This window comes from Bombus pyrosoma, linkage group LG4, assembly GCF_014825855.1.
Source record: "Bombus pyrosoma isolate SC7728 linkage group LG4, ASM1482585v1, whole genome shotgun sequence".
Classification (NCBI taxonomy): Eukaryota; Metazoa; Arthropoda; class Insecta; order Hymenoptera; family Apidae; genus Bombus; species Bombus pyrosoma.
Window position 1 is genome coordinate 13,508,835 of NC_057773.1, and position 9,886 is coordinate 13,518,720.

A 9,886-nucleotide genomic window follows, 5' to 3' on the forward strand; every position below is an offset into this window, starting at 1 on the left:
CGATCAAAAGTATTACAATTTTTGTACGCTGCATCCTGCTAAATATTCGCTTCTTTTATTCCTTTTATCAAGTTTTTCACTTAATGTCACTTAATCAAATTAATTAATAACAAACGACTGAACGTGATTCGAACGTAAAAGTTGGACGACTGTTGCTGCGAAGATGCACAGTTTAGGGTGGAACGTCTGGTCGAGAAAACGAGATGGAAAGGTGTGCGTTCAATCGCGCATGATCTTCTCTGGTAGCGGTGAATTCGAATTAATCAATTATCCTCGTATTAACACCTTTATAGTTCGCTTGCATTTTCAAGTTGCTCGCTAGTGTAGTTACCTGAACGATTCATCACGGGTCTTGGCTTTTCAAGTACACAGATCGTGGGACTTTACGGGTTCGCAGGTAGTCTATCGCGACCGTGTCCCTTTACAGTTTTCAAACGGTCTCCTCAGGGACGTACGTACGCTCTCTTGACTGCTCAAGATTGCCTCGATGGAATTACGCGCAGCGAATAGAATTATTCGCCGGTGCTACGTAATTACCTCATTCGTCTCACGAACCGTACAACTTTTACGCTTGTACATTATCTTTGTTTAACAACGCGCGAGCAACTATTTCCGTCGATTCTATATCTTCTTTCGATTTTTCACGACATTTCTGACAGTTTAAAATCATAGTACAAAGGTTAAACGCAATTTAATAACGTTCATCTGTCATGTTACGAAATCTCGTACTTGTCAGGTTTTAATTGCACTTTATATCTCCACTCTATTATTAAAAATAGTCAAGTAAATTTTGAGAGTGACGCACGACGACGTCTTGTCTCCTGTACATTTTAAGATATAAATTATTATTATTTAGAAAGCAACAAATTACAAACGATAAGAGTATCCGTACAATATTACTACGTTGACAAACTACAAATATACTAAAAGAAAACCTAGATATTATTCGTTAATTGCATATAAACTACAATATGATCGTTGCAAGAAAAGTACAGTCTTACGGTTAGTACCTTTCGTTTAAATTTACTAATTAAATAAAAATTCCTTCGTTAAAACATTTAATACAACATTTGATATACGTCTTCTTCGATACGATACGGATATTTCATCTATTTTTAACGATATCGTAATAAATAATAGCAGCGCAGTTGCCTAATATAGACGGAGTGAAGAATATGACATAAAGCAAAGGAAGACTGGAAGCACGACAAGAACGTCAGTTTGATTTCCAAGGGCCCGACCTCTTCTATCGAATTTTTCTTCGTTTACGTAGCCGGAGGATGACAACTAGACGTTCGTGAATACGACGTCTCCCGTTTCGAGAGGGGTCGGAAAGATCGAAGAGACCGGTGTTTCCGAGACGGAGCTAAATTTTTACGCTGCCGGGATTTTTCATGCGTTCACTCACGCGTGCACACACGTGCATTAGATATTATTTCTATGCTGCTCTTACTCGACGACGAATACGTCCCCATTATTAAAGTTCCAGCCATCTCAAACGCGGGAACGCGTCTACGAGGTTTTCAACTACGAGACGCGCCCGTTTCGAATACAATGCAGCGCGATTAGAAAGTAAGACGATTGGAAATTTTCCTCCACTTCTTCGCTGGAATTATACGGATGTGCTTGGGCCGATTTATAGCGACAATGTGCGCACGGTCGATCACTAAAGGTCCGATCAAGAAAGAGGAAGATTTAAGAACGCGCTTTGTCGCGAACTTAATTACGCTCTCCTCCGCTTACGTATCGATAGCATTGTCATTAACGTGCTTCTAAAAAAGGAAACTGAAAAGAATTAAACGTTTAACCCCTTAGCCTACTATTTACGTCCGAGAATTTTCTTTTTTCTTTTTATTTAATACTTTGCGTTCACAATTTGTCCAATTTGGACATTTGGCAGAATTTTTTAGCTGTTTGATTATCACGTGGGTGGCTACCTCCAGGGGGGTACCATCTTCGTGTTCGTTAGGTTATATCCTTTGTGATCGAGAATTTTGGCCCGAAAACGTAAAAGGAGCTCGCGCAGCCTTCGAGCCATTCGCACGACTTGCGTAGCGCGTACCACGAGCGATGCCCGTAATATTTACGTTTGGCCCGATCATCTACTACGGGCTATGCCCGTAGCTGTAGGTTAAGGGGTTGAGTCGGACAAATCTTGGATTGGAATTACGTCGGAAAGGAGAAAATCTTGAATTTTTTAAACGCCAAGCAGATTCCAAGATATTATCCGTGTTTGCGCGAAGGGAAAGGGGCCACGTACGTGCAATGTACATAAAACGTGTAAGTCGATTTGAGTAGAAACGGTGTCATTTTCGCGCGGAGTTCTCTTCAAGCGGAAAAATCGCGAAATAGCCAAATTAGAGGGATAAGCGAGATAGCCGATGTCCATTTATTAAAAGGACACTCGAATGAAATTTCGCAGAAATTCCATACTTTTGTCCAAAGGTAATTTGCCATATTCGCGTATGAAGAACCTCTGGAATAATCGTACGAAGAACCGGATAAGAATATTGAATTTGCAAATGAAATACGAGAGCCAGATACAAGATAAGCCGTGTCGTATCTGGAAAAGTTATTCGTACAAATTTAATCTTAAGGGGGTGTCCTGAGTTAGAATGTTCTAAAGCAGCGTCTTTTTGTGATTTTTTTTTTTTTTTTTTTAGAAGGGAAAGAAAGAAATGAAGTTATTGAATTTTGAGCTACGGTTTTATATATATTATATATTCTGATTAAGCGTTGCTTGGCTAATATGTTTTGGGTTACTTGCGCATAGCTTCGGTAACCTTGGGGATTAATGTTTCCGCTTATAATGTTTGGTTCGTTATGTGCTATCAATGCTGTATCATTCTGCGTTGTACCTTGTTGTGGTTTGTAGTTATTGGTTGATCTATTGCGAAGTGGTGGAAACAATTTGCGTTGTAATTGTTTCCTGATTACACATCTTTTGTAGCTGGCTGGGTGGTTTCCGTTTCAGTTATAGCACCTAACTTCTTCTATTTTTTCTGTGTATGGGCAGTGTATTGTTAAGTGATTTTTTGCACATTTAACACATGCCGGGCTTCTGTTAGAATAATTTTTTGTATGACCGTATTGTTGACACCTCATGCATTGCGGTATATCTTTTTTATAGCGTGGTGGTTCTACAGTTACTATTGTGTTTAGGATTTTCTTGATTTCATAAATTTCTTTGTTGTTGATTCTTGGTTCGAGTTCTATTAAGAATAATGGTAACGGTTGTTTTGTATCGTATTTTGTAATATTATTTATTGTTCCTGTTTGGTGTCCAATTTTAGCCAGTTCATCACTTAGCTTTTTCGTGCTGATTTTTGGATGCAGTCCTCTTATGACTATCTTGTAGCTTCTTTCCGTTTTTACCTGATATGTGTGGTATATAGCATTTTTTTCCTTTAATGCTTTTATTACATTCCTATAAACCTCAGGGGTGTTTGTTTGAATCTTTACTTGATCAAGTTTCGTTTGTTTTATCGTACAATTGTCATTATCGACTATATTATTTAATAATTCAATAAGTGGGTCTATTATTTGTGCCTCGACAAATGTTGGTGGCGGTTTTGTAATATAACTTGAGTGAGTTGTATCTTTATTTGTCGGATCAACGTCTGTTTCTTCCGTTAATGAGCTGAACGAATTTCTTAATGGTAATTCTTGCAGCCATCGCTGCTTTTCTGTATCTGGCTTTATTTTACGCTTTTTGTTGTTTTTTGGTATCTTCCAGTTTTCATCCTGATAATATTTTTCATTATCTTCACTGTACTCCTCCTGTCTTCGCTGCTCATTCGTTTCTTCTACGTCCATATTTTGATTATTATTAACTTATTGTTGTTGGTTTAGGGCTGGTAAATCTACCAACCATTGCTGGGTTTCCCCTCACTATCATTAATCATCAATTTTATTTAACTCTGAAATACTTCTCTGATTCACTACACCGGAGTATACGTCTGTTTACCTCGGTTGCCCGGGCAGAACTCTAACGTACATGTTATTCCGAAAGGCGGACGGAACGAAATTTTGAACGACGAGGATTAGCCTAATCGCCATTCTGTCGTAGTCCAGGATAGAAGCAACAGGATTATCTGCGGATTTTCGAATAACATCTTAGAACCGTAATTTCAACGGAGCTTTGGTCAACGTTCATAGAACCAGACTTTTTGTAAGGAACTTGTTTTCCTAATTTACAACCGCACAATTACGTACGCTTTTGTGAATAACGAATGATAAGACAAAGAAGCAGCAAAAAGGATAAGGATTGTATTTACCTAAACGTATACCAGCGGCAAGCAAAGATACGGAGGGTTAGATGGGTTAAGGGGAACTTCTATCGCGTCTCTCTCTGTAGGACGCTGCTTATGAAAACTTGTCATCGCTTTGGCAAACAGGTATGACGTTTCTAACCGCATTTAGCCGCCAACAAGATTTATTGCCATTGCTGATTTTGGTTTTCCAATAACGGTTTCTTTCAGTTGTGGTTAAATCTAAACACTGATTGACAGGCAAAGCAAAACACCACGGCATTAACAGCGAATAAGATGTTTTTTAGGTTCCTGTTGAAAATGGAATTTTCCCCATGGAATGGTTTCACCTTTGCGACCGACGATTAAGATTAAGATCAATATTTATGAAACGTTTTCCTTACAAAATCGAAATATTGATCAGCGATTAGACATTACTTTTAGCCTCGAGTACGTCAAATGTCGTGTACCTTAACAGTAAAGGTGCCTTACAGTAGGCTTAATTTAAGTGGAACTTACGTGGCAATGCATGAATGTGTTAGTAAATAAGGATATGCGCCATAGAAATATCTTCTGGCCTTAACAGAGCCGGTCAAACGACCGCTTTCGTAATTTCCTTGAAAATCCTACATTCATTGTTGTCTCTTTATTCGTCTACCTTTAAATGTAAATTCTTTGTTTACGTAAATCTTTAAGTAATTTCTAATATCGAGAATGTATCAGATAGTCTGCAATGTCTCTTTCGGTTTGTAAGGAAATAATAGACGCACGATGCTTTTTGTTTCATATTAATTCATTGAATCGTCCACGAACATAATAATAGAAATAGAACGAAATGGATCATACCTAATTCGATAAAATGATATAAAACAGAAATTCTTCTTCATCCATTATCACCTTATGAAACTAAAGAAAATTCTCGGACAATCTAATACAACGTTCAATTGAATTTTGTAACCGGTCGCTCGAACCAGCTTGGTAAGGTCAGCGTTAAAGGGCAACCTCGACGAAGATTTTTATTTTAAACTCCAAGCTTTCGGAATAATCGGACGTTTCGCGAATATCACGGCTCGTCTTCGGCGAAGCAACAACGAGCAACTTTTTGTCGCCTTGTGTCGCGCTGCATGTTCCAAAATATTCCCAACAAGCGGCAACTGTACCAACATCTTGTCCACGCCGAGGCAACATGCGACGACTTTTCCAAGGAACATGAAACGACAACAAAAATATGCTGCATGTTGCTCGAGTGAACGCCAGCCGTTTAGAGTTTGTTTCTTCAGGACAGACCCGAAATTCAAGGTCTTCGCAACTGTCCGCAATGTGCGTAGCTATCTTTTCGAATGCACGTGATCGACCTATCGGGCCGATTGTTCAAAGTCGGATGTGTAACCCTTAGAGTGCTATGGACGCATATGTGCGTCTGGCGAAAGCCATCGCTGTGGACTAAGCACGCATATATGCGTTTGTCAATTTTTCCGAGCACCTACGCACAAGTAACAGTATTGCGTTTGTGCGAGATAAATATAAACGCATTTCGATGTTAATGCCGCGTTCGAAGAAACTGTCTTTTCTTTTTTTTTTTTTTATTTAATACTTTGCATTCGCAATTTGCCGAATTTAGACATTTGGTAGAATTGAAACTGTCCGCGAGAGAATTTATTTGACAAGCGCACGTAGCGATATATTCGCAAACGATAGAATTTGAGAATATTCGTCGAACTGTTCGATGAAGGGTAGCGACAAACGTCTACGACGATCGCAAGCGACATTCGGTCGACCTAACGTTTCTAAAGTCACGAGTCGGACAAAAGCGCGGAACAAAGAGAAGGTGAGAGAAAAGGGCGCGGTAAGGAAGAACAAAAAGGATTTTAACGACGATGCAGACAACAAATTTGCTAGTGAATGTCGTGTATAGGACTGATCTATGTAACACGCTATTGTACCTTGCTCGTATTCAGTGGTCACCCGGGCAATTGTCCTTCCAATTTCCCAAGCAAAAAACAGGGACAATTTGGCTAATGAATTTTCATTGAATGGATTATTCGTGTAAACATCATGAATGAAGAATAATAATCATTTTATTTGATGACGAAAATTAGAAATGTCATTTGTTACTGGGATCGGGAAGATTTTCTATACTTTGGCGAAGCTTAGCAGGTCATAAATACGCGAGTACCTGACTACGTTATGTTTGGATTGTTTGTCGCGCAAGTTTTCAAAATTATGAAAATTAAAGATGAGATATCGTTCAAATTAATTATCTCCAAACACCGATATGCCTCTGTGCTTTCTGTTTCTTCTTTTCTTTTACAAATTACATGTATCGTTCGTTACTCCGAAACGAAGAGTCAAGGAATCCAAGACAAACGGAGCAACTGGCGTAAGCGAGCCAAGAGAACGAACGTCTTGAAATCCACATAATTAGATGCAAAATATATTTATGCGTATCTATGTAAATTAAATTAAACTACCATTCCACAAAATCATTCTTCCCATTAAGCTTTCCGTTAGTTACTTTCCCCATGTCGATTCTCTGTGATTCGATCGATCGTCCCAAAAGATAAGAAATTCAACGCGCTCGGACCCGCTTCATCGAAACGCGAATGCCGCGATAAGAACGGCGCGCAAGTGCATAATTCGTTTCTACCGCGACTCGAATGTCAGGGACACTCTCATCGTCCTAAAGAAGAAAAAAAGAAGAAAAAAGAAAAAAAAAGACGAATGCAACTCAAATTAGAAAACTATCTACGAAGAATAAAAATCGATGCGAGCAAAGAGATATCCGTTCGCCACGGGACCCCGAACGCGGAATAAGAAAATCGCCAGCGCGAGAAATTTCAAGCGTAATCGATCCAGGCACACGCGTATGCACGTTTTCGGGTATCAGCCACGCGTAAACCGGTCCGATGACAGGCGTATTCGTGATCGTTGGAAACGAACGAATGGCAATGCCCACGATCGACCAACATCGTATTTGTTGGGAAACGAAATTGAAGCGAATCGAAGGCGAACGGGGCGTATATCGTCCGAGACCTGTCGACGGTAGGTACGTTTGTATCAGAAAGACGATGAAGAGGATGAGGGTGAACCGGAGAGTAACGGTAACCCAACCCATACCGGATATGGATACCTGTCTGTACCGCCTCCACCAATTGCGACCGACGAATCAGACGCGTATCTCCATGGTTAGGTGTACGAATCGGGCGGGACCGCTTTCTACCCTTCTCTCTTTCTCTCTTCCTTTCTCTCCCTCTCCCCCTTTCTCCCTCCTCTTTCTCTTTCTTTCTCTCTCTCTCTCTTTCCCTCTCTTCGACAGCCTCCTGTTCCGGCCGCGTGTACGTCGGTACACGCCGCGCTCCTTTCCATCGTCTCCCTCTTCGATTTTGAAAGAGAAACGCACGTTGCTGCAGCGGTTTTCTGCCAACCTTGCTTCTCAGTGCTGAACGCTTTATCGAGTCACGAACCTTGCGCCGTGAAAAGAATTGATACCAGCGGACGTTGACCCAAAGTGACCGCAGTTTTCAGCCTTTCACGATTCCACCAACTACGGCCAATGCCGTAGACAATTTGGTACATCGGAGAACGTTTCCACGTTGCGGATCAAATCGATATCGTACGGTCGAGATGAGGAAATTTAGTAAAATTGTCGCGTTCGTCGTTGGCCGTAGAATTAAAACGTAACTCGACGATGTGGCTACGTACTTGGACGAGTTTAGTGTCTGCTGCGATAATACGTCGCGCCGTTCAATAAGAACGTATCTACCAAAATTCAGAGAAATTTTCACTTACCATAAGCATCGAAGATTCTTAAACACGCGCTTAACGCTCTACCTGCAACCTCATTTTCACCGACGTCGTTCGCATACCGGGTCGTCAAGTCCATGCGCCTTTTTAAACCTTTCGTGTTTCAAAGAATCCACCGAAATATTCCTCGATACTCTTGCAAGCTTCTGGAATAACATTCGACAGTCGTTATCGCTTAATTTCGTTAAACGAAGCAAAATTGAGAGAAATATGGGATAATGAAAAATTAGTTAAAGTTACCGATCGACAAGGACCTAGCGTGTAGTTGGACGGTTCGGATCTTCGTAATAAAGACATCGTTAGGTACATTTGGTCTTGCTCGACGTTCAGAGCTCTGCCTCGAAAACTGATCTACAAAATCTTTGCATCAACCGCAACCGCACGACCTACGCTGAAAAGAAATAGGAGGTAGGGCACGCACGATTGTCGCTGTACAAGTTCAAGCAACGATTTACGACGATCCACTTTCCTTTTGCAATAAAACGTAAGAGAAAAATTTCTTATGCGAAGCTCCAAAAGTTTATGCAACGTTTTGTCAGGTCGTGAGGTCTCCTCGAGCTTTGTTGCGTAAAACATAGAACGCTCTTTTTGGTTGGAAAAATTTATCGAGCTTCCAAGATTATTCACACACAGTACAAGGACTATCTGTTGCTTCCTTCGATTTTATCGTTTCATCCGCTGTGTATTAAATGTGCTTCTTCGCTGTTTCATTCTTCTCTTAATAAATTAGTCGCAGATGTTACGCACCCGATAAAAACTGTTTATTTGTTTCGGTCTTTCAAACCTCTTCCGTTTAATTAAATTATTCTCTAATTAAAATATCGTTTCCTGATTAAATCGATTAAGATTCGTTGCGTTACGATTTTGAATTTCGTGCCGAACGAATACACAGGCGACGATTGCTCGTTGATTTAACGTTTTCACGCTTAACGATCGCGGTTATAAACAACGCCGTAATTGCGAACACTTGTATTTTGCGATAATTCATATTTTATGTTTATGTTTAATATTCATAGATGCACGAGTATGACCGATAACAAATATTGATCAGCAGATTAGTATCGCTATGCGTAAAAAAAGACTGACATTTATACGTCAGTCGCATCATGCGTTATTCATTATGTGTTTTGCGCAAGATTCTAACCTACGACCTTTGTTTGGAACGTAAAACACGTCGATTCTTTCGACTATCGAAGGACTTTGCAAAACTAGTAAATACAAAGCGTACAGTATCGGATAAAATTCATTAAAATTACGAGATAAGTTAACTTAACGTTTCCAATTTTCTTATCTTCGCGTTGGTAGGCTGCTTTCTTCCGATATTTCCGATTAGTTCCAATGGATCGCTCGCTTCGCAAAGTAACATCGCGTCGAGAAGACGGAAGGATCGCAAACTGACCTGTTTCTGCGACCAGGTTTTCGGGACAGAGATAGGAAGAGAAGAGCAATATCGTATATAAGCACCGCTCTACAGCGACTTAAATCTAATTTATAAATTCTAACGCTAAAAGGATGTAAGTCCGACACACAAATCGATACTTTTGCCTAAACCACTCCACAACCGAAGTCCATTGTTTATTGTAAACAACATACAAATGTGATAGCCGTTTACTGGTAAATTAACGTTATTAATGAAAGAACAATGGAAGGATCGTAAAGTCAAGCAAAGGGCAGCTTGGCAAATATTGGGTTGACAACAAAGTGATTAGGGATTTTGTCATTACCACCTAATGACAAAACAATGCCAACCGAAAACTTACTGGACGTCGGTCCTTTTCGAGTATTAGGTTGTCGAGTAAACTGTCCTTTCGCACACGCGCCTTTTACGACAG

The 9,886-nt window shown here is 40.2% G+C and overlaps 1 long non-coding RNA gene across 1 annotated transcript; it reads right to left on the minus strand.

Annotated features, from left to right (window-relative positions):
• Window positions 1–5,880: 5,880 nt before the first annotated feature.
• Window positions 5,881–9,257, minus strand: LOC122566589. Its single transcript, XR_006316566.1, has 3 exons — window positions 8,295–9,257; window positions 8,040–8,200; window positions 5,881–7,972 (listed from the first exon to the last, which is right to left on the minus strand). It is a non-coding gene; the product is annotated as an uncharacterized LOC122566589 (long non-coding RNA).
• Window positions 9,258–9,886: the final 629 nt, after the last annotated feature.